This window comes from Pristis pectinata, chromosome 15, assembly GCF_009764475.1.
Source record: "Pristis pectinata isolate sPriPec2 chromosome 15, sPriPec2.1.pri, whole genome shotgun sequence".
NCBI lineage: Eukaryota > Metazoa > Chordata > Chondrichthyes > Rhinopristiformes > Pristidae > Pristis > Pristis pectinata.
In genome coordinates this window covers 16,486,068-16,512,435 of record NC_067419.1, presented here as the reverse complement: position 1 = coordinate 16,512,435, position 26,368 = coordinate 16,486,068, and the positions used below count along the sequence as shown (strand labels likewise).

The 26,368-nt window shown below is 41.2% G+C and overlaps 1 protein-coding gene across 2 annotated transcripts in view; it reads right to left on the bottom strand.

Moving 5' to 3' along the window:
- Window positions 1-26,368, bottom strand: part of LOC127578231 (FYVE, RhoGEF and PH domain-containing protein 4-like) — a 173,898-nt gene that overhangs the window by 135,853 nt on the left and 11,677 nt on the right. Inside the window, exon 1 of one of the 2 annotated variants that reach the window (XM_052029984.1) lies at window positions 314-434. The exons of the other annotated variant lie outside the window; for it this stretch is intronic. The gene's annotated coding sequence lies outside the window, so the exon portion shown is untranslated. Of the gene's footprint in view, window positions 1-313; window positions 435-26,368 lie in introns of those variants that run through there. 2 annotated transcript variants of the gene reach the window in all.

Here is a 26,368-nt window from a genome sequence, read left to right as displayed (position 1 = left end):
AGATTTATAACCTTGTCAGTAAAATCATTACAATCTCTGTGGTCTATTTATGTATGGGGTGCCTTTAAGAACAAGAGTATATCACATGGTATAACTGATACATTGTTGTGCCCAGACACTGGTCGTTTGTTGTTAGTTAATGGATGCATTGGTTAAGTTCTCCCTTGGCCTGTATGGATCATCATTGCATTTAAGGAAATCCATGACACTAAAATATCCTTCCAACTCTCGAGACTCCTTACCCCTTCCATTTTTACCATATAACCTTATTTTCTTGAAAACTTAAAGTTTTAGGAGGCAAGTGTTCACTAACCTGATAGGTTCTTGATGTAGAATGCAATGGAGATATCAGAATGGGCCAGAAGTTCCACTTAAGAGCAGAAAGATTGAAGTTATCCACTTCACCTCCTGGAAGTTTGCTCCAGTTAAGTGCTGATCCTGAGACATTGGTAAACCCCTCTTGGAGTCCAATGGGGCACCACAGGTTTCCTCAAGTTTCCCGGCACTTAGACTGCTGAGCCTGCATCACGTCAGAAGGCCTACTAAACCAATGGAAAGAAACAGCTGGCCACAGAAGGGGAAGTTACCTTATACTTGATTTCCTTCATTTAATTTGAATGTATCAAATTACTTTCCGTGTATATGAATGTTCTCTAATATGTTGTTTATTAACTTTAAATCATGTATTTTATATGAATTTTATTTTTTAATAATGCTGGAGTATCTTTGAATGTTTGCGATTAGTATCTATTCACAAACATTCAGTTTAAACAACAGTTTGATCGCCAGTGATTCTGGATGTTGGGCTTCTAAATGTCAAAGCCATTCTGGGAGAAGAACCTGACACTTGTACTTAGAGAGGACCCGCACGGACTCTCCAATCACTGGGAGCTAGCCTCACTGTGAAAGACTGCACACTGCATGAACTAGCATGATCCAAGGGCAGGCAATTGGCGGGCTTGGGCAGCTTGCCTGGCAGCAGAGGATGCCCCCTAGTGTCCACTCATACTCCATTCTATATATTCACACGGAATTTTTTTTAACAAATGAATAAAAACTATTTGCTTTGGCTTTTCCATATAAGAAAATGGAATGTGGCCAAATCTTATACTCTTTTCAGAGAAGTTTGAAACGTATCCTTCAAGTTACATTTACCACAGAATAATTAGTGCTGTTGATATTTAATTCTAAGTTTAGCTGACAATTTGCATAGTTCTCAAAATATGGGTCTCATGCTTCTTTATTACGCTAGTTCTTTGTCTGTCACAAAGTCGGTAATTACATCACAGATTAATCCGATTCAAAATCTGATCCCTACTGAAAAAAAAATTAAAACTTTTACAATTTGTTTTGGTTTTACTGCTTGTCATGTACTTTGGAAGAGATCTGACTTCATCAGGTGGGTGGATGGATCACGAATCTCCCCTTCTGTTGAACAATATGTACACAAAAAAATCATATCTTTCCTAACATTTTAGTCCAGTGACAATATATTACCATCTATTTTACCAAAGGTAACATTCCAAATTTATTTTCCAGATTGGTCTCAGGCATCCACTTTCAGCTTACTACACAAAACACAGAACACTACAGGCCCTTTGACCCACAATGTTGTGCCGATATTTTATCCTGCTCTATGATCCATCTAACCCTTCCCTCCCACATCGACCCCATTTCTCTGTCATTCATTTTCTATCTAAGAGTCTCTTAAATATCCCTAATGTATCTGCCCCCACAAACTCTGCAGGCAGTGCATTCCATGCACCCACCACTCTGTAAAAAAAATCGTACCCCTGACATCCCCCTTATACCTTTCTCCAATCACCTTAAAATTATCTCCCCTTGTGTTAGCCATTGTCACCCTGGGAAAAACCAATCTTGGATTGACTGCAACCCAGACTATCTCTACTGTCTAATTAAGTACCAAAGAAAACCTGTAAAAAATGTGTAGGGTTATATTTTTTGGCACTTAGGATGTTGGCACAGTTCATAAAATAGATTGATTCAGAACAATTGTCCCTGTCCTATTAAACAAGCCAGACTTGGTTTCTGTAACTGAGCAGGCTTAGTGGAACTGTCAATCAGCCCACTGGAATGAAGACACAAGAGACTACAGATACTGGAATCTGGAACAAAAGCAGAATGCTGGAAGAACTCAGCAGGTCAAGCAGTATCAGTGGAGGCAAAAGGTGCACGTTGACATTTGGGGTCAAAGTCAAAGTCGAGTTCATTGTCATATGCACAAGTACATGTATGCACAGGTGCAATGAAAAACTTACTTGCAGCAGCATCACAGGCACACAGCATCAGATACCCTGCATCAGTACTGAGGAGAAAGAGGAAAGATTGCCAGTATAAAGCAGTACAAAGGGAATGGATAGAGGCTGGTAGGTGATGGGTGGAACTAGGTGGGGGAGGGGATGGGAAAGGTGAACAAAGGGCAAAGAAAACTGAGGATAGGTGAGTGTGTGTAGGAGAAAAATTCCAGGTAGCTTACAACCCAATGGTAGGAGCATTGAACTCCCAGATTCCAGATAACCCACACCCTCACCTGTTCCTCAGTTTTCTTCACCCTTTGTTCACCTTTCCCATCCCCTTCCCCACCCCCCAACCTGGTTCCATTACTCATCATCCCCTCCCCCATATGGTTCCACCCATCACCTTCTGTCACCTCCCCACCTCACTGCTATATATTGGCAATCTTCCCTCTTAGTCCTGATGTGATACCTCGACCCCAAATGTCGACATACACCTTTTGCCTCATAGATGCTGCTTGACCCACTGAGTTGTTCACCATTCTTTTTTTCTTAGTCCATCGGAATGTTCTCCTAAGATAATCTCTCTCTAAGGGTCAAGCAAGGCAAATGCAGAGATATGTAGGAAAGACTGAACTGTTGGCTCCAAATCGGCAGGCTACAAATTAACTACAGGGTGACTAGAGATAAAGATGCCACAGGCTTGTTCCAAAAGTAATAAACTTCTTCAGGGATGCAGAGAGAAGTGATGAGTTTTTGAACACAAATGTTCACCGGATGAAACGTAGCCACTAATAACAAACTGGCTTTGGTGAGACGTGACATTGATTAGTTGAATCAAAGCGATGTTTGTAATGATCAGATACTCACCAGGACAGAGGTCTCATCTTCGATTGATCAAGAAGTGATAGTTAAATGTTTGTAGATTGGTTAAGAAAATGGTTGTCTATGACATGTCAGCATAGATTTGGATAATACAGGTCATGTCATATGTAATAATATTTAGGACAAAGTATTCATTGTACGAATTGTGATTATCAAGCCAGCCTGGAACACTATCTGGATGACTTCCCCGTATATGCTTGAATAAACTGGAGAACAAAGGGATAAGAGTTTCAACTAATTAATATGGGGATGCAGAGGATGATTGAACTCCCTCAACAAGTGGTTCATTGAGGGCTTGAAACACTTCAATCAAAACAAAAACATCTCCTAAAGAATATAACATATAGCATTTTCTTCAGGCTATAGGCAAAGGAGTATTAATATCAAAATTATTTACATTATACTTTGATTCTCTGAAATTCTCCAAGGGTCTCCAGCTTTTTATACACAGGATCAAAACTCTGCATAGCATGTGAATTGTGGAAGAGCTGAGGTACAAAAAAAAAAGTCCATCATAGAGTCATACAGCATGGAAACAAGCCCTCTGGCTTCCCAAGTCCTCACTGACCATCTAGCACCCATTTACACTAATCCTATACTGACCACATTTTATTCTCCTCTTATTTTGCCCACAAAATGACATACACAATGTGTGCACTCACATTTGTGCTGCAAGTTGCACTGGATGTCATTTTGGTGAACATGTTAACATGTATGTTGTTCACATCTATTGAACATACGTAGAGTAGACAGAATATGACATCAATCAGAGTGCAAAGCTGGTAATAATGCAGTTCTGCCTTTTTGCAGTTTGATGTTCCAACTAATGCCCTCTCTTGGTCATGCCAAATTGACATGCATTCACCAACAAGATTTGCATCCTACCTGAATTACTTAAGGGGATCTTTGATTTAGTTGCTGAACTTCACTACCATAGATTTTTATGGTAAAGTCTTCAGATGTGGAATGATCTGTCCTTCCCCCACCACCACCCCCCCCACACCCCACAGCTTTTCCATGAACAATTTGTAATAAACTACAGCAGTACTGCCTATAAAATAATGCTTAGTATTTTACATAAATGGTGGAATATGATAAAAAAAATGATTTTTACAGTTATATGATGGAGAAGTCCACTGTGCTCCCTGCGTTTGAGCCTCCCTGACAAACCAAAGGGCAACCACCAGATGACAAGGACCTACAGCTGACAACGTGGCTCGTGATTCTGCCGTACAACCCATGCACACAAAGGTGCCACCTGAAGTGAATCCATTCTTCTGTTACGCGGACATTGTTTAGCAGACGCTGGCAGTACCCGGAAGTGTCAGTTATACACAGCACAACCTTACATCATGAAGCCACAGCTCTCAGCACCAGAGTTATTAGGAGCAGAGGATGATGAGGATGAGAAACTGGAGAAAGAGGAGGCATTGAAAGAGGAAGAGGATGAGAGAAGGTTGACTAGACCAGGCTGAGATCAAACACCAGTGAATGCAAACCTAATTGCCTATTCAGTACATTTTCCCTTCCCTCTATTACTGCCAATCATAAAATCTGTTCAGCCACAAAGAAAAAATAAAAATCAGTGCAAAATAAATATTCTATTCTTTCACTAAAATGATTGGTCAATGCAAACCTCCAGCAGCAAATTAAACAAGCTAGGCAGACTTTGGGTCTGCTGACCACCTTAAATGGATACAAGTTTGAAGAGCGGAGTCCTTGGCTTCGAACAAAATTAATGAAAACTAAAGAAAAACTATTAGAAAGTAAATATATGAAAAGGCTGAATATGATAGCGTTAATGCATTGTGTCACACGGATTAACTGCCAGATCACACACAGTTTTTCTGGTATCACTCTTGTATCATTTCTATTTTCATATTTGGTAATGTAGTGAGCAAATTTCACAAAAGGAACATTACAGATGATCTGCAGAGGGAACAGGTTCTATACAGTAAATAGCTATTACATATCTTCATATCTTATGTTACTAATTTTTGTGTTGGCTTCCTGGAAGACAGCCAAGAAAAATACTTGATACCGCCTCCTTTTAACAATAAAACTTTCACAACCAGCACAAGGGTTTGGGATTTTACAAACAAGGTTAATTGCACTAGCAATTTAATCATTAACTATTAACATTCATGCCACCACTGGGTTTCTTGTAGATGTCTGCATTCTTTTCTTGCTGTATAATTTTCAATGAATCAACACTAATTACAATTTACTAAGAGATGGAAGTATGAAATGTAAAATCTAGGTGCAAAACCATTAGTTTGCAACACAAGTTTCTACCACCTGCAAATACCATGGGGCATTCACTGACACCCACAGAGGTGCAGTAAATGGCCACTGCATGGCAGACCAACAACGATGTTGGTGATAAGCTTGGCACTTTAAAATATAGTGGTGCCCAACGCTCCAGGCATTGGGCACTCTTGAATGGTCTTGCACACACTTTCCTTTGCACCCTGGTCCACAGCAGAGTGAACTAACAAAATAGCAGGCAAGTCTAGGAGCAGTGTCAGATCTAGGTAATCCTGGGGAAGAAAGGGTCCAGTGGCTGAGCATCAGGAGATGCAGGGATGGGAAGGGATGACAAAACAGCAAGAGAGGGCAGAGCCTATTGGAGTTTAGGCAAGTAATTAAATAAAAGGGACCTACCCAAGTCTGGTTTGAAGTCTGGGACACACCCTTTGAATTATGCTGCTGCAGTGTAAACAGTACTATTAAATCTTCATTGTTCTAAGAGTGCCTACCCACAAGCATTGCTTGGAACCATGCATATTCGTTTCCCCAGCATCACTCTGAATGAGTGTCGCATGCATGATGTCATTTGGCGACATTGGCATAAGCGTGTTCAGGATTGGAAGCACCAACCAAATTTCCAAAACGACAACTGAACCTGGAAATTGTAAACACATTCCACTCTGGAAAGAACCAGCCCTAAACAGCCCTGACAAAAGCAGCCCTACATGTATGGATTTCAAGACTTGCTTATTCTAAAGGAAGAGAACAGTCAAATATACATCATGCAGACCATCACATCCAAATTCAAATACCTGGTTGTTCTTTTTTTCTCTATTTGGTACTTCAAATCTACAGGCTAAGGAAGCACATTTCATTATTTTTCAATGGATGAGACGCACTAGAGACTTGACTTAAATTAAGGAGGGAGAGCATTCTCTTCAATCTGGAGTTTGGACAGCCAACAGTAAATGCTGTCTAATGAGAGACACAATTCATTTTCTGGTTGCTCAGAACTGAAGTGGTTGAGTCAGCTCCCTGATCACAATAGCAGTGATATTATTTGGCTGAGACAACCTTCTCTGCGAGGGGATAACTTGATCAACAGAAGCCATAATTGTTTTCTAACCTGAAGTGGCCATGGTGACATTCAACGTTCACTCTCCACATTACTCTCACTACCCCAGTTCACAGAAGTACACAACGCTATCCAGATCCAGAGATATTGCCCATATCCAACTCCTCTCCAATCCTGCCATAGCAGCAAAGTGCAGTGTGTTAATGTGCTGTTAAATTAGATTGTATGTCACCACGTTTTAATGTGCCTTGCAATCCAATTTATATGAAAAATAGAAGAATATTAGGGACTTATGACATGGGATGCCAAATCAGCAGTTTTTGTTCTGGGCCTGATGTGTGACACACCGGTACAGTGAGGCCCCGGACAGACACAGGCCCTAGGTGGCCCTGAGAACTTGACTCGAGTAGGTCCACCTTAAATAAATTGGAAATCTGCCCTTCCTAGGGTTGTGACTCCCACCACTCCACTTCATGACCCTAACATGGCATTAACTCCATCCACTGATCTGTTGCCCAACCAAACTCAACATTACCCCAATTCCCAAAACCCTCCCTGACCACTGACCTACATCCAACTCCCTGACCGCTACTGCCAATCATACCCCACTATTAATAACCCCCAACTGAACAACAACTGAACTCTATGAGTACCAGCCATCACCTACCGACCTCCAACTGCAACCCAAAAACCCCTCACTCAACCACTCTGTGCCAAGGGCAGCCAGTTCCCAACTTTCACTCATCAACTGGATGAATGATTTCCTCCCGACTCTCACATGTACTGACCCCCAATCCTTGACAACTGACCTTTGACCTGACCCCAACTCTTATTTCTAGTCTTCTACTAACCATTTGCCATCAACTCAATCCTGCCCCTGCACAGAGCGGATTTCCTCTCTATGCACTGCTACAGAGCTCTTGCTTTAGTCTTCCTGCCCTACTGAATTTCTTAGCAGCAGGTCTATGAAGAAACTCATTTGTTGCCCACCACTTCGGTGCACAAAGGGCAGAGCACTTTCTAAGTAGTGAAAGATTAGGTAATGTTGACGTTCAGAGGGACCTTAGTGCCCCATCCCTGTACACAAGTCACGGAAGGTCAATGTGCAAGTGTGGCAGGTGATTGAGAAGGTAATGGTATATTGGCTTTTTTTTTTAAATGAGAGGATTTGAGTATAGGAGTCTTATTGCAATTATATTGGACCTTGTTGAGACAATTCTGGTCGCAATCCCTGAAAACAAAAGGATGCACAGAGGGAGTGCAGTAAAGATTCATTAAGCTAATTCCAGGGTTTGCCAATGTAAGCAGTTGCCTAGACTTGCATTCTCTACAGTTTAGAAGAATGACAGGAGATCTCGGTACAGGTCTCGACGAGGCTGAAATACGCAGATGAAAAAAAACAACAAGATGCTAGAGGAACTCAGCAGGTCAGGTAGCATCCATGGAGAAAAGCAGATGGTCAACATTTTGGGTCAGGACCCTTCTTCAGGACTGAAGATGGGAAAAGGGGAAGCCCAATATACAAGGGGGAGAAACAGAGCAGTGATAGGTTGACAAAAGAGGGGAGGCAGGGTGGGCACGTTGGTGATAAGTAGATGCAGGTAAGAGATAGTGATAGGCAGGTGTGGGGGAGGAGGAGAGAGCAGATCCACTGGGAGATGGATCAAAGGTATGGAGGCAGGCAGCATGGGCGGGGGAGGGGAGGGGGTGGGTGAGAGAGAGAGAGAGAGAGAGAGAGAGAGAATAAATAACGAGGAGAAAAAAAGAGATAGGCTAGGAAAGGGAAGAAAAGAAGAGGCAAGGTGGGGAGGGGCACAGTTGGTTTACTTTAAGTGGGAGAATTCGATGTTCATCCCATGAGGCTGTAAGGTCCCAAGACAGAAAATGAGGTGCTCCTCCAGGCTGTGTTTGGAATTCTCCTGGCAGTGGAGGAGGCTGAGGACTGACATATCTGTGATGGAGTAGGAGGGGGAGTTGAAGTGACTGGCAACAGGGAGATGCAGATCACTGTCACCTAGTCCAAGTTTGGTCTTGCCAATGTAGAGGAGGCCACACTCCAAGTGCCTCTTCTTTTCTTCCCTTTCCTAGCCTATTTCTCTTTTTTCTCCCTGTCATTTTTTTCCTCTCTCTTCCTCTACTCCCTTCCCCCTATGCCACCTGCCTCCATACCTTTGACCCATCCCCTGGCTCTCCCTTCCTGCCCCACATCTGCATCTACCTGCCTCTACCTATCACCACCCTGTGTCCACCCTGCCTCCACTCTTTTGTCCACCTATCACTGCTCTGTTTCTCCCCCCTATATATTGGGCTTTCCCTTTTCCCATCTTCAGTCCTGAAGAAGGGTCCTGACCCGAAACGTTGTGTTTCTCCATCTCAGAACTGAGGGTCATGGTCTCAGCATTCAAGGAAGGCCATTAGGACCAAGATGAGGAGAAATCCTTTCACACAGAGAGTGGTGAATCTTTGGAATTTTCTACCCTGGGCAGCTGTGAAGGTTCAGCCATTGAGTGCATTCAAAACCAAGATCAATAGGTTTCTAGATATTAGCAGAACCAAGGAATATGGGGATAGTTTAGGAAAATCCCACTGAGATAAAAGATCAGCCATGATCTTGATAAATGGCAGAGCAGGTTCAAAGAGCCAAATAGCCTACTCCTGCTCCTACTATTGTTCTCATGCTCACAGTCGCTGTACAAAGCACTTTAATTAGTGCCAAATAAGCTTCAAAGGAATGTATTTCAGAGGCTATGTGCAAGGAGCTGAGGTATGTTGCATGTTTAGAATTACTAACTAAGCATGAATTTCTAGACATATTCTGCATTTTAGGATTTATTCCTGTAAGAGGTTCATAAACAAAGGCTCATAACAGTGGGTGAATATACTATCCTGCGTATCTACTTATACCATTCATGCTGAAGGCTGTGAAACTTAAATTGCACCATTTGCCATAATAGACTATGTTTTATCATCAGCGTGCGTACATTTTAACAGATGCACAAGCAGCACAAATCCTGAAGAACTGCGGGTTCAGATCAGTTGGTTTCCATCCCTCAGTTATGGGTACTCCTCGATTCTCTAGGTGAAGCTGATAGCTGCTAACAATTTTGGCTTCCAGCCAACCCATAAACCATCCTAATCTCTTTCCAATTAAATGTTAGAATCATTAACTTCGAGGGAGGTAATTCAGCCCATGTTGTCTGTTCTGGTTCTTTAAAAGAGCCATCAACTTAAAATCAGTTCCCTTCTCTTTCTCCACAGCCCTACAAATTCATCCAAATTCAAGTCATTATTGAATCTGCTTCTGCCTCCATTTCAGGAAGTGCATTCCAAGAGATAAACAACTCACAGCGTAAACAATGTTCTGATCCCACCTTCAGTTTTTTTGCCAATTACCTTAAGTGTATGTTCTTTGGAAAAATTACCAACTGTTCTGCCATTGAAAGTATCCCTAATTACTCCAACAAAACCATTCATAATTTTCTATTTCTCCATTAAAACTCATTTTAACTGCAGCTTGTCTGGTCTCCCAGCACAACTAAAATTTCTCATCTCTGGAATGGCTTAAAAGTTATTGAAAATATCTATTGCATAGTACTTACAAAGTTGTGCTAAATGACAGAATTCCTGGCCCTCTTCTGATTCTGTTTATAATAAAGTCAAGGATTCAACACTATTTTCTGCCTTCTCAACTTGTGCAGCTGCTTTCAAAGGTTTGTGCATGCATACCATTAAACCTCTCCACATCCCCTTTAAAATAGGACCATTTAGTTTATATTCTTCTCATTCTTATTCCCAAAATTCATCACTTAATAGTTCTTTATTATCAGATGAGTTGAGTAACTTGAGACACTGAGTCATTCCATCACATCATGTGACTTGAGAAAAAAGTTTTGCAAACACATTGCTTGTCAAGACTTGAATGGCTATCAGCCAAATCTGGAATTTAGCAAGAACCAATCACATGAAAGGCTGTACAGGGACATTTACAAGCAATAAAGGCATCTTGTTGCCTTGACAACGACTATGCTCTTTGTTTTCCATGTATTTTTAATCGCCAAACTGTATTTGCCATCTTAGTTCTGTAAACACTGCATATATTCCACTTTTTTGGCATTTGGTGAACTGATGGATAATGCAGAGAAATCAAATCCAAGTTTTCCAGTCAAGGAGTTATAGAGTTACGGACTACATTGAAGCAGTTTACAAATGAATTCAGATTATCCTGATTCTACAGTGAAAAGGTTGATGTATTCACTGTTCTATTATCATGAAGAGCTTCCAGATATAAAATATTCAGGAGAAAATGTCATGATCTGTCAAATTCTGCACATAATGTCACAATTTGAACAATTGAGGAATAAACTTGTAATTAACCAAGTTAAATTGTCACAATAATTGTGTTTGCATTTCAGATAAAACTGAGCTACTAGACAGGGACAAATTTGTCTGAAATCAATATCCTTTTCCTGGTCCTAAAATGTCTTGTTACACTACCACCTTTGAAAATCAGGATTGATACTATTTAAAATCAAAGCTCCGAAAATACCAAGTTTCACATGGAGAATTTAAGTTCCAATTAGTCATAGAGTACTACAGCACAGAAACAGGCCCTTTGGCCATCCAGTCCATGCTGAACTGATCTCCTGCCTAGTCCCATTTATCTGCACCCCAACCATATCCCTCCAAACCCCTCCCATCCATGTACCTCACTTAAATGTTACAACTGAACGTGCATCTACCACTTTCGCTGGCAGCTTGTTTCACACTTGTTATTTTGATATTTTCTTTCGGCCCACAAGAATGGTTCAGGATTATACTATAATACAAAAATTCTGTCCTATTTTTGTCCTCAGGACCCCCAGCCAAGTTACAAAAATTTTTATGGTGTCAATTATTTCACTTGCAATCTCTGCATTCACTGTTGATGAACTTCCAGATGTAAAATAGTTAGGAGAAAATGTCACAATCTGTCAAATTCTGCACATAGAGTCACAACTTGAACAACTGTAGCATAAAACAGTAATTAACCGAGTTAAATTGTCACAATAACTTTGACATTTAAGTCTGGATTGTTATATACTTGTTTTACTTGGCAGAAAATGAGCTGTTGCTTCTCCCACTAGAAAGAAGAAAAAGATGACTAAAAGCATCAGGGCCATGGTTGGATCTTCCTGAAAATGGCCATGGGGATCGCAATATGTGAAACTGCAGGCATTAAAACAACCATGTCACCTGCTCAGTTGACTAATTTCTACATCCATCTAGCCACAGCAGCACTATTCAGAAGCCAGGTATATCGCAGAGAGCCAGTGTCATGAGTGCTAGCAGAGTTAATGGTGGCCAGCTTTGGTTAGATGTAGCCTGCATCAAAAAATGGAACTATCTTGTGGTGGAATTTTTTTTCTGACCTGAGAAATACTGAAGAATGGGGAATATTGGGATCTGTACATTTTCAGATGCTGCTCTGGAGGCCCTGGCAGAGGAACACAAGAAAATAGGAGCACGTGTAGGCCACTAGGCTCCTCAAATCTGCCCTGCCGTTCAATATGATCATGGCTGATTTATGCTGGTCTCAACTCATCTTGTGCATTTGTTCCCCATAACTCTTGAATCCTCAATTTTCAAACATTTATCCATCGCCACCTTAAATATATTTAATGACCTGGCCTCCATCACCCTTGGGACAGAGAATTCCAGAGATTCACCACCCTCTTAAAGAAGAAAGTTCTATGCACCTCAGTTTTAAATGACCGGCCCCTTATTTTATAATTGTATCCCCTTGTTTGTGATTCTCCTACTAGTGAAACAGCTCAACATCTACCCCTTATGATCTAGTATGTTTGAATAAGATCACCCCTAATTCCTCTAAATTCTAAGAAATGCAGAACCAAATCATCTATCTTCTCTTTATAGGACAACCCTCTCATCCCACAAATTAGCCTGGTGAATCTCCTTTGGACTTCTTCTGATGCTACCGTATCCTTTTTTTTTGAAAAAAGGTTAGGGGACCAAAACTGTGCACAGTACTCCAGGTGTGGCCTCACCAACATCCTGTGCAACTGCAACAAAACTTCCCTTTTCCTAATGCCTGCATATAAAGACCAAGATGCTGTTCGCCTTCTTAACTACCTTGGACATGCCTGTTAATTTTTTGTGATTCATGCATTAGAACACCTAGATCCCTTTGAACTTTACTCATTTGCAGTGTCTTTTCATGTAGATAATAATCTGCCTTTCGATTCCTCTTACCAAGTGCACCCACATTAAACTCCATTCGCCACATCTTCACCTAGCTGCTCAGTCTTTCTAAATCCCATTGCAGAATCACAGTGTCTTCATCACAATATGCCTTTCCACCTATTTTTGTATCATTGGCAAACTTGGAAACCTTACATTTCATCGCCTCCTCCAGGTCATCAATGTAAAGAGTAAAGAATTGAACATCAAGAACTGATCCCTGGGTTACTCTGCTATTAGATTCCTGCAGTCTGAAAAGGATCCATTGATTCCAATGCTCTGCTTTCTATGTGACAGCTCATTTGCAATCCTTGCTAACACACTTCTTCCAAAACCTTGGGCTCTTAATTTGTGCACCAACCTCTCATGCAGCATCTTGTCAAATGCCTCTTGTAAATCTAAGTGCACTACACTCCCTCTATCCCCGTTCCCATCACATCCTCTATGTTAACTTGGTTTGATTCAGCTTTCCTAAATGAGTAGTTATTTTCTCTTTGATATTGACTCTAGCATCTTGCCAACAATAGATGTTAAATTAACTGCCTATAGTTCCCACCTTCTGTCTTCCCTTTTTGAAGAAGGGAGACACATTGGCTCAATCTTCTGGTACATTTCCGTATTTAGCGAGATTTAAAGAATTTCAAACAATGGGTTCACTATCTCTGCAGCCACCTCATTTAAAACCCTTGGGTGCAGGCCATCAGCTCCCAGCATTTTGTCCACATTTAGCCTCGTGAGCTTCTCTAATACTTTGTCCCTTGCAAATGGGATTTTTTTTTTCCACAAGTTCCTCCATGTTATTAGCTCATCTATTATCTTAGGGATATTTGCAGTGGAAAGCAGACAATGTATAAGAACACCCAACTCCCCACATCCATCAACATTTCCCGATCTGCCACCATTTACACAGCACTCTGCATTTCCGTTTTTTTCAACCAAAGTGGACATCTTCACATTCATTCATGGTATACTTCATCTGCCATCGATTTCCCCCCCACTTACTCAACCTGTCTAACTCACATTGACAAATATGGAAAAATTATATTCAGTTCCCTCACTCAAATAATTCCCTCAAACAATCATCCCTACCATATCTCACTGGTAACCATCTGTCACCTTCAGAAAAATCCATTAATTCTTATTCTCTGCTTTGTTAATCATTTTCAGTTCATGTCAGTATATTACATCAAATCCCATGTGCTTTAATTTTGCACACTAATCTCTTATGTGGGACTTTTATCAAAGGTCTTCTAAAAATCTAAATACACCACATCCAGGAGTTCCCCCTTAGCTATTCTAAGTTATATACTCAAAAAAAATCAAGGAGATTTGTAAAACTCAGTTTCCCTTTTATATATCCTAGTTGATTTTGTATAATCACATTGATATTTTCTAAGTGCCCTGTTATCACATACCTTTATAATAGTTTAAGCGTTTTCCCTAATATTGTTGTTAAACTAAACCAGCCTGTAATTCCCTGTTTTCTCTCTCACTCGTTTTTCAAACAGTGGGGTTACATTTGCCACTTTCCAGTCTGCAGGAACACAGTTTCATGATCTATGGAATTTTGGAAGATGACAATCAATGCTTCCACTATTTACTTTGCTACGTCTTTTAGTACTCTGGGAGCAGATTATCAGACCCTGCAGACTTGTTGAAGTCAATGACAAAAGTTAAGCCCAAAGAACCTGGACTCAGTTCCATAAAATATTAATGATTTCCTATAGGTTGTTGAAGTTACCAGATGCAAATCGCATGATTCACCAGCTCCACAATTGTTTACCTCAATTCCGTAATTCCCTGTCAATATTAGGGTGGCACAGAGGTTCAAAGGGCAGCACAGGAATTCAGGTAGTGCCACTGCCTCACAGCTCCTGCAACCGGAGCCCTCTGTGGAGTTTGCACATTTTCCCTGTGACTGCACAGGTATCCCCTGGGTGCTCTGGTTTCCTCTGTTAATTGCCCCTAGTACATAGGTGGTGGCGGGAGAATCAGGAGGAGTTCACGTGAATAGTTTACAGGGAAAATTAATGGGATTGCTCTGTGAACTGGCATTGACATAATTGGTTGAAAGTTTTGATGCAACTTTGCAGAGCACTGGTGAAATGGCCTCCTTCTATATGTGATAGGAAATATGGATCTTGCCTTTGAACTAACCAATAAATTATGTGGATTATCAGTTTTTAAGCTGGTGACTGTCAGTGACACAGTGCTCATCTTCTGTCTTTTTGCATTTTTACCACTGCCTAGCCATGCTGGAGTTCATGAGTAGCTAGAAAGAAAAGGACACCAGGGTAGGGTTGTTGTGGGAGGGAGGGACAGGTAGGGAATTATGTAGTGCATGCTAATGCCACCTGTGGTTTATAAATCAAAGACATTGTGAGATGAGGGACAAATGAAATGGGATAAAGAGCATTAGGAAGAAAGTTACCTTTTTAATCGAATATTTCAACCCTGTAACTGTCTACAACCTCAGCAATAGTTCTCCTGTCAAGTTGGGTACGGTCTCTTCTAGGCAGGTAATGTCATGTTGCCACACCTCTCCAAGCTGATTAACTGTTGCTGCCTGTAACTATGACAAGCTTTATTCTGCCAAAGAGAGGGAAGGTTGTCATTGAGCATTGTACCACATGTTCAGGTTATGGGGTTGTTATGTTTTATTGCTAGCAGTGAAATGCGCAGGTGAGGCTAACATGATGTTATGGCAAACATGTGAATATAGCATGCCTTGATCGATAGCAATTGCTGGTAACTGTGCAACGTTGGTGTGGTGAATTGATCTTTTTTTCAGACTATTAGTGCAGAAGACATGAGAGGATGCATTCACTGACCTTGACCACATGTGCAAGTTGATTGAAATTCTTGCAGCATTGCACTCAGGTTCCAAGCCTCGTTCTTAACATTGACCTCCAAAACTTCAGCTCCAAATGCCTTTACAGAATTTTTTTAGTAAGCTTCTTGATTCACTGTGGCTAGGGTAAGTGAGTGGGCAAGTCATTGGCAGATGACACAGAAAGATGTGAAGTTCTCCACAGTACCAGGAAGAATGAGAAAGCAAATTATGAAAATAGAGTGAAACCACAAAATATTGCAGTCCTAATAATTGAAATACATAAATTTAGCAAGTAATTAGGAAAGTAATGGATCGGTGGTCTTTATTTTGCAAGTGATGTGGAGTATAAAAATAGTAAAGTTTTGATGCAACCTTACAGAGCACTGGTGAGATTGCACCTGGAGTACTGTGTACAGTTTTGGTCTTCATATCTAAGCAAGGATACACAGAGAAGGTTCACTCGGTTGATTCCTGGGGTGATGGGATTGCTGCAGAAGAAAGGTCAAGCAGCTTGGCCTATATGCACTGCAGTATGGAAAAATGAGAGGTGATCTTGTTAAAACCTACAAGATGAGGACACACAAGGGACTACCACAGATAAGATTCTGAGGGATACTGACACAGTGAATCCTGAGGGGATATGGAGTTATAGGGGGAAAACTTTCAAAATAAAGTGTTGCCCATTTAAGTTGAAAATAAGGATAAAATTCTTCTCTCAGAGGATCATGAATCTCTGGAGTTGTCTACCCCAAAGAGCCGTGAAGGCCATGTCATTGAATATATTCAAAGCAGAAATTGACGGATACCTAATCTCCAGGCGAGGCAGGGGAGAGTGAGAAAGTGGAGTTGTGTCCACAAATAGATCAGCCATGTTCTTATTGAATGGCAGAGTAAACTTAAGGGGCTCACTGGCATACTCCTCTCCTGTTTCTTATGCTCATAAAAACATCCCACCTCCCTCTTCTGCTCCAGTGGAGCATCAGAAAATGTTGGACCTTGCTCTGTTCCTCATGTACTTCCATTGTTTGATGTCTTCCAGCTAAGATCAAGTTCCAAGGTAGCTGACAGCACCTTCTGAGGAAAGAAGGTGCCTCCCAATGATTGACACTTGCCTCGTACATGATCATGCAAATGATCTGGCAGTACAAAGTTGCTGCCTGCTTGCATCAGAAGCAATGGGGGTGTAGGTAGACTGTACACTGCGATCACTGTGCAATCCCTGTGCCAGTCTTCACCAGCTGTCAATTTAACCCACTTAATACTTACCTCCTTGATAAATCTAAAACATGGAGTAATTTTCAGTTATATCATTTTATAATATTTCTCCATATAAATGTTGAGGACCAAGTAAGTAAAACAGTTTCTTTTTTAATTCCCGGATCATTGAGAAATTACCAATAAAATTAGGGTTTTCTAATCAGAGTTTAAAATTTCATTTTTTCCTGGTTTGCCCTATGCAAATATGATTGGAACATCATAATCAAATTGAAATTAAAAGCTAAAAGTTATATATTAACTCCACAGTGTTTTGGGATGCAGTCCTCGTTCCATATCTCCCAATTATAAAATTAAGCAGTTCTAAGCAGACAGAATAGCTATCAAACTGAGCCTTTCTGGTCTCATCATTCACATTGAATAAACTTTTTGTATATATTTTCTGCACCACCCACTTTTTCCATTCTCAAACCCCCATCAATGAAACTTGTATGAAATCCTATTATTGGATGCAAGGCAGACATTTGTTGAGGACCATTTCTGAGTCCAATATGGTTATTACATCAGAAGATGATACCCCAAATTGATCCTTGAGCAACCCCTGAATACTTGCAGTGAGCTCCAAGCATGCTTGAAGCAACATTTAATTTGGGCTGGTTAGGGTGCCAGCATCCCTTCTTAGTCAGGTCCTGGGAAGGCAGGAGAGATGAGGTGATCATGGGATGCCAGTGGCTCAAGTGTCAGTAACTGAAGTCTCAGTAGTGCAGTTGCTGCATTCCTGCTTCTCCTGACCCAACAGTTGGCCTTTTCAAAAAGGAAGGCCGATCACTCACCAGGTGGATTCTCTTTTGTGCTACCTGCACTGTAGAAAATATTATTTTAACTACTATTCCTGAAAGTATTAAGTCCAAGAAAAGGGACAATTTTGAGAAACAGTAATATAGAACACAAAGTTCAACAATGAACTTTATTCTGGATAAAGCAGCAGATTAAAAATATGTTGCTGGTATCATCCTGGAAACTATTGTCCAGTGAGTCTCACGTTAGTGGTAGGGAAGCTGCTGGAGAAGATTCTCAGGGACAGGATTGATGAATATTTGCAAAACCATGGCCTAATTAGGGACAGTCAGAATGGCTTTGTGCAGAGCAAGTCGTGTCTTACTAACTTGATTGAGTTTGTCAAGGAGGTGACAAAGGTGATTGATGAAGGTAGAGCTGTGGATGTTGTCTATGTGGATTTTAGTAAGGCGTTTGATAAGGTCCCTCATGCCAGGCTTATCCAGAAGATTAAGATACATGGGATCCACAGTGACTTGGCCGTTTGGATTCAGAATTGGCTTGCTCGTAGAAGATCAATACGACTTATTGTGGTTGGAGATCCATGACTAATGGTGTTCTGCAGGGATCCACACTAGGATACATATAAATGACTTGGATGAAAATGTAAATGGGCAGGTTAGTAAGTTCACAGACGATACAAAGATTGGTGGCATTGTAGATAGTGTAGAAGCTAAAGGATACAGTGGGATATAGATCAGTTGCAGATCTGGGCAGAGAAATAGCAGATGGAGGTTATATGGCCAAATGTGAGGTGTTGCACTTTGGCAGATGAAATGTAAAGAGACAGTACGCTGTTACTGGCAAGACCCTTAACAGTTGTTGTGCAGAGTGATCTTGGGGTCAAAGTACATAGCTCCCTGAATGTGGCTACACAGGTTGATAAGACGGTAAAGATGTACGGCATGCTTCTTTATTACTTGAGGCACTGAGTTTGAGTCAGGAAGTTATGTTGCAGCTTTATAAAATTCTGGTTAGGCTGTGTCTGGAGTATTGCATTCAGTTCTGGTTGCCCCATAACAGGGAGGATATGGAGGCTTTAGAGAGGGTGCAGAAGAGGTTTACCAGGATGCTGCCTGGATTGGAGGGCATGTGCTATCAGGAGAGGTTGGACAAACTTGGGTTGTTTTCTCTGGAGTGGCAAAGGCTGAGGGGAGACCTGATAGAAGTTTACAAGATTATGAGAGACATAGATAAAGTAGACAGCCAGTATCTTTTTCTCCATGGTCAAAGTGTCTGATACTAGAGTGCATGCATTTAAGGTGAGAGGGTGCAAGTTCAAAGGAGGTGTGCGGGGCAAGTTTTTTTTACATGCAGGGAGTGTTGGGTGCCTGGAATGCACTGGCAGGGGTGGAGGTGGAGACAAATACAACAGGGGCGTTCAAGAGGCTCTTAGATAGGGACATGAATGTGCAGAGAATGGAGGAAAATGGACATTGTGTAGGCAGAAGGGATTAGTTTACTTAGGCATTTGCTTACAAGTCTAATTTGTCTCGTACAACATTGTGGGCCCAAGGGCCTGTTCCTCTGCTGTACTGTTCTATGTTCTATGCTGACAGAAAAAGGATAGAAAATTGTAGTTGTACAGGGGCTTTAGTATCCCTTCCAAATATTACGAAGTGTTGTACAGAGTAGTTACTGTTGCGGTAACAGAAACACAGCATCCAATTCCCACACAGTAATCTCCCACAAACAGCATTGGCGATAGTGACTAGATTCTTAGTTTTAACGTTGAATGAGGTACAATATTGTGCGGAGCACTGGGGAATAATTCTTCAAAACAGTGCTTGGGGATTTTTTACTTCCTCAAAATGAGAAGAGTGGGATTCAGTTTAATAACTCATTCAAAAGATGGTGCCTCCAGTAGTGTAGCAGTATCTCAGTACAAATGTTATATACTCCTACTATTCCTTAATTTTAATCTGCTATGAGATGCTGATTCACACCCAGTTGCAAAACTCTTCAAAGTGCATTAGATTTTAACAATAAATTCAGTTTTCTCCCCATTTTTCCTGGTCACCAAGACTGCTCCCCGACCCTCGCTGAAACCATTCTAAGGGAGCCAGTAGTAATCACTTGACAGAACATTAGGCAAGGTAGCCCTTCAAACTTTTCTAACAATAGGATGCAAGTCAACACTCTTACAGCAACAGAACTATGATTAAACATTCAGTGGAAAATGTGAATTCTGTCTGCGGCTTAAGCTCCAAACAACTGATACCAGATGACAGGATTTATTTCTAATCATGCTCTTAAATGAGGCATGATTTAAATCCACATCCATATTACACTTCCTGAATCTCAAGCTGTGAGACTGAAGGTCTTGATATGCTGATTTGACATCTAACCACCAAAATGACAATGGTGCTAAAAATAGCAGACAGCTCAAATCAGAGGATAATAATTGGCGAAGCTCAGAGTCTCGTGTGCCTGGTAATCTGCTTTGTGGCATAATTTAAAAACTGAGAGAAACATAATAAAATTACCTAGCATGGCACCGAAATTCCTCAGATAACTGTGAGATCCCACTGCTCACTGGCCCCTGTGTGGGCGTTGCCTGCAATTAGGCAGGCAAAAACCCACAGGCACTTTGCAGGCACTCATTTGCACATGACTGCTGATACTCTGGCAGCTGCCCTAGAAAGTGATCATATACGTACTCTGAGAAAGAGAAATGATCAGCGATCTCTTAAAGTGTTTTAATTTCACTGGGGACCCAGGCTACTGGTCTATTTGACCAGACATTCTCAGAGCAACCTGATTCTTCCCTCCACCAATGCTCTCACATATATCTGGACATTTCTCTCCCAATGCAGGGGCACTGTGGTCAATTGTTAACCAGCTGCTTCAAACAAGAAACTTATATAGCTCAATCATTCAGAGTCTATTCAATGTATCTAACCTCAGCAATTGTTACTGCATGCAAATAAGAGGACGAGAACTTTTTTTTGGATTTCCTCTGGATGTCATCATGTTCTCACGCTCGAAACATTCTGTACTGAGAACAGTATGCAACAAATAGTCTTGATTGCTGTGTATGTTTTGAAGCCGTGTGATAAAATGATACATAATGTATTTTGTGCCTCTAACAGTTAGCCTTAAATGGTATCATTGTAAAATAGCTTTGAATAGGATAGAAAACCTAAACATTCATTCACTCATCTCCCAAGAATGTGCTGGCAATTTAAAACTGACTTAACCTGGCGTAGAGTAACTTTACACACATTTCTGTATGTTTGAGCATACATCAGAATATTCCCACCTTTTTGTTTATGCTACCACTTCATTCCAGTGCAAGGCTCCCCCACTCCTATGTACAGGAGTGTAACATGTAAAGTTCATTTGCAGTTAGATTTTTAATCCCACTTGTCGGTAAAATGACAGATCCTATTCAGTACCCCAGTTTCTCATTAAACTGACTTGGTTGAAGGACCAACACTCAAACTTTGCTTCACTGAGATCTGTGATCTACTACCAGCTGAAGTGTGTACCTGGACTGCTTTCCCCACCAAGGTCAAGGTTATGGTCACTCTCAGTTTCCTAACCTCAGAATCATTCTAGGTTGCTGTTGCTGATCTCTGCCACATCTCAGTTTGCTGTCACTGCTGCATTATGGAGGTCACCTAACTCCAAACTCGAGGAGCGAGGACAACATTAATTATGAAGTCAGTTGTGAAACTTGAGCAACCAGAATTGGCTTGCATTTATTCAAACTTAATATTTCCTTCCAATTCACAACATTTGTATACCTCAGAGAACAAACATGTAAATCTTCACATATGCACAATAATTATCAGTACGATGAACAATGTACTTCCTACTTTTCTGGAAAAAAGTGAATTAATGCCCTTTCCACACATGCATTATTTTACACACATTTAATTTTGGCTGTCCAGTGGTGATGCAGTAAAAAAATCACACAACAATCTGCACTTGCTGCAATTAAAACCTGCATATTCCTATGATAGAAGTAGGATCCTTTTTAATCAAACCCAACAAGTTATAAAACCACATGTGCTGTATAAATCAAAAAATCAAACAGTGGGAGAAATGTTCAATTGTTGCCCAGTAGTTTCTAACCTGAAGAGTAAGCAACAACTGAATGTCAGGATCTCAGGATCCTCTCACCTTTCAGACAGGCTTTTAAAATTCACAACCCCAGGCTTCAGTTTGCAAAATTTTTCTCTAATTTACATCGTGACTGAAACCTCACCTTGTTCCTCCATATTGACACGGTGATCAAGAAAGCACATCAACGTATGTACTTTCTTAGGCATCTGAGAAGATTCAGCTTGTCCACAAGGATTCAACCCAGAGGTGTGCTATAGAAAGTATCCCAATGGGTTGCATATCAGCTTGGTATGGCAACTAATCTGCTCTAGACTGTTGGAACCTGCAGAGAGTGATAAACACTGCCCAGATGAAAACACTATGATGCTAGAGGAACTCAGCAGGCCAGGCAGCATCCGTGGAGAAAAGCAGGCAGTAAACATTTCAGGTCAGGACCCTTCTTCAGGACTGAAGATAGGAAAAGGGGAAGCCCAATATATAGGAGGGAAAAGCAGAGTAGTGATAGGTGGACAGAAGAGGGGAGGCGGGTTGGGCACAAGGTGGTGATAGGTAGATGCAGGTAAGAGATAATGATAGGCAAGTGTGGAGGAGGAGGGGAGAGTAGATCCACCAGAGGATGGGTCAAAGATAAGGAGAGAAAAGGGAAAAAAAAAGGGTAAAAAAAAAGCTAGGCTAGGAAAGAAGAGAGGAAACATGGTGGGGGGGGTGGGTTGTGGAGAAGGGGTGTGGGGATGACTTAAAGTGGGAGAATTCAATGTTCATGCTGTTAAGCTGCAGGGTTCCAAGACAGAAAATGAGGCGCTGTTCCTCCAGTTTGTGCTTGGAATTCTCCTGGCAGTGGAGGAGGCCGAGGACTGACATATCAGTGAGTGTGGGAGGGGAAGTTGAAGTGACTGGCAACGGGGAGATGCAGATCGCAGTTACGGACAGAGCACAGGTGTTCTGCAAAATGGTCACCTAGTCTGTGTTTGGTCTCACCAATGTAGAGGAGGCCACACTTGGAGCACCGAATGCAGTAGATGATACTAAGGGAGGTGCAGGTGAATCTCTGTCTCACCTGAAAAGGCTGTTTGAGTCCCTGGATGGAGGTGGTGTAGCGGGGACAGGTGTGGCACCTATGGCTGGAACAGTGGAAAATTCCCAGGGTGGGGGCAGGATGGGTGTGGGGGGAGGGGAAGGAGGAGGAGTGAACCAGGGAACCACAGAGACAGCGATCACTACAAAGGGCAGAAAAGGGATGGGAAGGGGAAGATGTGCTTGGTAGTGGGGTCCCGTTGGAGATGGTGGGAAAGGTGGAGAATGATGTGTTCAGAGATGTGTTAAATACGAACATAATATAAAAAGCTCACATCATTCTCCGCCACCTCAATCGGGACCCCACCACAAAGCATATCTTCCCCTCCCCACCCTTTTCTGCCTTTCACAGGTACCGCTCTCTCCGTGACTCCCTAGTTCACTCCTCCCCCCCCCCCACCCCCCCACAGCCATCCCACTCCCACCGCTCCCACCCCGGGAACTTTCCACTGCCTTTCCTTGATAGATCTGCTCTCCTCTCCACACCTACCTATCACTATCTTTTACCTGAATCTACCTATCACAACCCTGTGCCCACCCTGCCTCCCTTCTTTTGTCCACCTATCACTGCTCTGCTTTTCCCTCCTATATATTGCGCTTCCCCTTTTCCTATCTTCAGTCCTGAAGAAGGGTCCTGACCCGAAACATTGACCACCTGCTTTTCTCCACAGATGCTGCCTGTCCTGCTGAGTTCCTCCAGGATCATCGTGTTTTTCATCTAGATTCCAGCATCTGCAGTCCTTTGTTTCTCTCCTATAAACACTGCCCAGTCCACGACAGGCATGTCACTTCCTTCCATTCAGTCCACCTTCAATTGCTTTGCTTTGGGAAGCTTATTAAAAGCATCAAGGATGCCTGTCACTCTAACCCAAACCCTTTTCTCCCTTTTACCTTCCGGGAAAAGATACAGGAGCTTGAAAGTCTATATGACCAGACTGAAGAACAGCTGCTTTTCCCACTGAACCGATCACTTCTTTCAGATCCACTTCCCAGTGGTGCTGTCATATTCTCAGGCTCTCAAATACTACTTCTCAATTATTCTGTTATTGTCACTTTAGCATTTCTTTTTGCACTACTTCAGATTCAACTGTTGTATGCTCTAACTGAATTTATTCTTACCACGTATACTGTTTACTCTGTGAGCTTCACGCAAGCAAAGAATCTCATTGCACCTTGGTCTATATGACAATAAACTAATCTGAATCTGAGCCAAGTCACTTTTCATAAATATGAACATATTATAATAAGCTCAGTAATGTATTTATATCCAGGTCTCTATCAGAGAAGGGAAAATAGAAATGAAAAGAATTACTGTTTAAAAAACAAAGAAAAAAATTTCAAATGAAGAGAGAAATTATGAGAGATGGGATCATGTGGGTTGAAAATTAGGTATGTGTCAAAGGGAAAGAATTTTTTGGAGAAATCATGAAGACTTAGAAAAGTCTGTTTAACAGAACAATACACAGCCCATTGGCAGAATATACAAGAGTCTAGAAAGGAAAAGAACAATCAAGTCCAAAACAAAACAACAAAATGGGGAAAGAATAGAAAGTACTATTAGAAAAAGGACATTCATCGGGGCCAAGTTTAAACTCAAGCTCAAACACTCTGAACTAATGAGTTCAGTCTTTTTTTAACAAGGTTACGTTGGCTTAGTTCCAAGCCACATCAGTGCCCATAAATCACAGAAAAGTAATTAGTAACAACTGTAGCCCAATGCATAGTCCTATTCACCTTCTGAATGACTGGACTATGGCAGCACACAAAAAAAGATTAAACAGAAATATTTTAACTTTAAATCTAAACAGTCTTCAAAGTCTTATTTTGTTGCTCAGAATTAATCCTTCCCTTGTAGGTTTTGATCAGTTTGCAATTTTTAATTCACTTTCTTTTTGTCTTCTTCATCACTTTGTTTTAAATAGAACAGAATCTTGGTCCAGGAGGTGAAGTTGGGAGAACGAGGACAAACTTTTGATACATTAATGCTCCCTTGCTAAGCCATAGTGCAAAAGATGGTGGAACTGCACAAAATGAAACAGAAGGAGATATTTCCTCACAGGTATACCTGAACCTAGAGGCTTCATCGAAATATCCTGCATCACATGCTTGTCTGTTCACTCCTCCACAGGAAGCCCAAATTTTGAGTCTGTCACCCCTCTAGCATAACCTCATGTAATTCCTGGGTAATGATAGGGGCAGGTAGGGGAAAAGTAGGAGAGGGGGCAATCATGCCACATGGAGCTTCCTTCCTTTTCAAGATAAAAGAAAGTCCTACTAGGTTTGCTTGCCAGACTAATCCGTACCAGCAGAAGATGATCAGATCAGACCAGACCAGACCAGACCATCACCAGATATGTGCAGGGCAACTCAGTTTTATTGTGTGTGTTGTCAGGCATCTTATTAGCATATGGAGGGACTAATTAAATTTTCTTGATGCTCACCCACAATGTCCGAGACCAAAAATAACATAACATGCTTTTATGGTATCCTTGGTATGCCATAAAAACATGGCAATTGTTGATAATTTCTGCCCTAATTTGTTGCATGTTTTGTTTTTATTTTTATCCCAGATTTTCAACACTGCCATCCACTAAAAAATATGCATTGACAATAACGTCATTGTTAAATTGCCCATATAATTCTACATGAAGTTATAAAGTTCTTTTATTTTGTTTTACTTTCTTAGTGTTTTACAACAAACATTAAATATCTTTCTCCTTTCCTAACATCAAGATCATCCTCCTCCAAGATATTTGCTAGTAATTATAAATTCTTGTATGTTTATTATGTGTCAACATGAAACAGTACTATTTTGAAGACATTACAGCAGTCACAGAATAAGACCAATCTCTCAGATACATGGAAAGATTAGGTCAGAGGACTGGCATGATATGAACAATGCAAACCTTGTCTTGTAATTCTCAACTTGAAATGGAAATGTGAAGATAGAGAAAGAACATGAAAGGAAACCAGCTACTAAATAGTACTTTGCAAATTCACTGGAAAGTTTTAAATGAATAATATTCTTATTTTAACTGTAGTCTCAAACAAAGCTCTCTTGATCTTTTACTTGTGAATAATTGTAAGAATCATAAAGCATGATAGGGAACTTAGCTGACAGATAAAGAATTATGTAGCTAATATGTAAACCACACTTGTGCTATTGTTCCTGCTTACTATGGTAAGAATTTTTGGTTTTATCTGAGGAGATGTCGCAGATCCTATTTGTTATTTAGAAAGATTGTGAACAGAGATGAGTCAGACCAAACCTGTTTGGTGATTAAGTTGGCAGACACAATAGAACATGAACAATTGTTTGAGAGACTGGAGGTCTGCAGGAGGAATGGGGTAGGAACGGACGTACATGATTTGCACGAGAGTTAATGGTAAATAAACAGCCAAAGGTATCATGAAGTGCTGACCTAGTTAGTTCATGAAGGTTACCTTGGCTCTTCAATGGCTATGGCAAGTTTGACTACGAGTGCCAACAAAATCGAGTGGACTCTGTGAAAGGCCGTGTACGGCCAATGATTGAATGCCCATTTGAAGATTCAGGGATAAAGCTAAGGATTCATCCACGCACCTGGCTTCTTTTCCAGCTGTGCTCCATATGAATACATGGCTGTGTTCCAGGTT